This window comes from Dipodomys ordii, unplaced genomic scaffold, assembly GCF_000151885.1.
Source record: "Dipodomys ordii isolate 6190 unplaced genomic scaffold, Dord_2.0 Scaffold1, whole genome shotgun sequence".
NCBI classification, from domain to species: domain Eukaryota; kingdom Metazoa; phylum Chordata; class Mammalia; order Rodentia; family Heteromyidae; genus Dipodomys; species Dipodomys ordii.
The window spans coordinates 67211375-67214423 of NW_012267217.1; positions in this window are offsets into that span (position 1 = coordinate 67211375).

Here is a 3049-nt window from a genome sequence, read left to right on the forward strand (position 1 = left end):
TCTTTTTTCTTATGTGGTGCTGAGGTTTTGAACCCAGGGCCTCAAGCATGCAAGGCAAGCGCTCTACCACTGAGCCACCTTCCCAGCCCATGTAATCAATTTTTAAGAAAAGCAAAGCACTGATGGATTACATGAAAATTGATGACTATCCCACCAACTGTTTAAGCTAAGTGGTGCAAAACAAGTCTAGCATATTGTTTAATAGAATGTGTCATCTATTCAGCCTTTTTATGTTTAATAATTAACAAACCTAAGACAGGGCTGTACTTATATTGTACTCTTTTTATTTTTTCCATATATTTTCAAGTCCCTTTGAAACCATCCTAAAAACTACTTCCAGGTTGAGTCAGGCATTCTCCATTTTCTATCATTTTAATCCCAATATTTGTTCACATAAATTTCTAATTGTTATTTTAAACTATCTTATTGTTGTTTTGATAATAAACACCATAATGGTCTAGACCTACCTAATCTTTGTATAAAATGTAATGAGTTCCAACATACCCTTTTTCCTTTTACATAAATCCATCAATTTTCATCTTTATAAGCTCCTGTATAAGGCAATGGTTCATCGGTCGGCTCAGAATTGTGATGTCACTCTTTATATTTTGTGGGAAACCACCATCTATTCCCTGTAATGTAAGCTGGACCAAACTTAGTCATAACTATTGGGGGAATCTTTCTTTCCTTTTATTATCAGGGGTCCTTTTTCTAGAACTCTCTGAGCTTCTGGGATAACTTCTTCTAGCTTAGTTTGATTCATTAATTCTGCCTTTTATAACATATCTGGAAATTTTAAGTCTCTATATTTACTATGCGTGAGCCGCAAAACTGTTTGTGAAGTTGTAGGAGTTTCTGGAGGCAGCGTCACATCAGATGATTGATTGGGGCATTGCCCACATTTAATCTTTAGTCCTAGTCTTTATTATTCAGAGAAGCCGTTTCTATTGGATTAGAAAGAAACAACATGCTCTGTTCGCAGATCAATAGAAAAATAGCCAAAATGAGAATAAAGGCAACAAATGTACAGCCAAGAAGAATATAATAAGAATAAAGGTAAAGGCTATAAAGGTGCAGCCAAGTGTCTGGGAAGCCTTGAACCAACACCCCCTTCCTGCAGACATGCTTCCTTGAAGCTCTTTGTCTAACGCCATCTCTCACGCAGACTCTGCAGGAGGTGGCGTAGCAACCCAGCATCCTAGGATCCGCACTCCTTGTCGGATGTCCTCACTCTCCGGTTGCCAAAGGTGACAGGGCCTGAGCCCCACCTCAGGTGGCGGTGGAGCAAACAGCCTCCTCCTTAGCCAGAACCGTGGCCAGACCCCAGACCACGGAGCCCGCTCCTCACAGAAGCAGGTCATGCTTCTCTCCATCATCAAACCCACGTGGAACTCAGCTTCCACACAACAGAGCAGGTGCACACCGACAGGAAGCCCATAGCAGTGAGAGATGACTGCCCATCTCCTGCCCGCTACCCGGGGCTGCCCAGGGGCAGTGTGGCCCTTGGCAAGCTAGCCGCCTCTGGGTCCTCTGTGGAGCCTGGAAGCTGAAGCGCTGAGTGCTGAAGTTTTCCAGGCGTGAGAGGCACTAAGTGAAGTGCTGCATGCTGGGCTGGGACCCGCTCCCCTCCAGCCACCAAAGGGTCAACAGAGAGCACCCCTCACTTGATTCCTGTGGCTCAGTCTCCCGGATAAGGGGAACACAGTGAACTCCTAACATGTCACAAAGGGCGAGTGTGCAGGGCACACTCCCAGACCCACCAAGCTCCTCAGCAGCGCCCCCCGGGGGTGCCAGGAGGAAAACACACTGCAGAGCCCTCATTCTCCGCAGACTTCTCTGAGGGGTCAGGATTCCAGGCGTGAGCCACTGACACCCAGAAAAATTAGGATATTTTGCTGAGTCCACAAGCCAATGCTCTCAGATCTACCCTTTGAGAGCTGTAATTTCTACTGGAATTAAGATTGCTTTGGTTCCCATAGTGATTTTATTTTTTAAGCTGCATGCTGGTTTTTGAGCCAGGACATGTGGTTTGCTGTCCTAACTTGCCAGGAAGGGACGTGTTCAGGAAGGAAGTCTGAGCGACTTACAGCCTTCGGGTGACAAAGCTGGGCAGAATATTTTTCGTGTGGCACCTCCCACAGACCCCTGCCACCCCTAGGACCCACAGAGTCATGGGGAACCCCTCACCCCAAGTGCAATGTTGCCTCTTGTCCCCAGCCATCCGCATGAAGCCAGCCGGGCCAGACAGCCCTGTGCGGCCGGAAAAGGTGGCTGACACTCAGGGTCTCCCTGGTCCCTGGCGATAGGGAAGTGCTCGCTGCCTGGTTCTGGTATTTCTGTCCAATCCAAGGCCCAGGAGGGGGCCCGGTCATCCTCTCCAGCACCACGCGCTCTCCTCGGGAGAGGCGTGCCACCTTCCACGGGAAACCAGACTGCGTATGCCCAGCTATGCCTCCTCCCGTGCAGTCATGTCACTGTGTGCCCGCCAGGGGCCACGGGGCCCGGAAAGACTGCCAGCTGTGCCACCTGATGGCTTAGTCAGAGGTGGCTGTGATAGCAGCCCGGGGCGGGGTGCGCCTGGCCCGCCAGGGAGAAGTCCCCACAGCTCACGCCTGCGTCTCAGGCACCCAGGAGGCTGAGATCTGAGACTCACAGCTCGAAGCTGGAACAGGCAGCAAACTCTGTGAGCTACTAATCTCCAATTCACCAACCAGAAGCTGAAAATGGAGCTACGACTAGAGTGGTAAAGCACTACCCTTGAGCAACAGAGCTCAGACCACGCCCAGGCCCTGGGTTCAAGCCCCAGTACCAGCCCAAACGGGGGGGGGGAGGGGGAGGAAAGGAAAAAGGGAGAGAGGGAGAGAGACAGAGGGAAAGAGAGAGGAACGAGAGACAGAGGAAGGGGAGACAGAGAGACAGAGACAGGAGAGACAGAGGGGCACGGAGTCCACAAGCAGAACACCAGGGGGACTGGAGAGGGAGGCGAACGGTGCGCGCCGCCGGGAGGGGGCGCTCTAGCGCGGCCCTGCCCCTGCACGCGCGGCCGCCG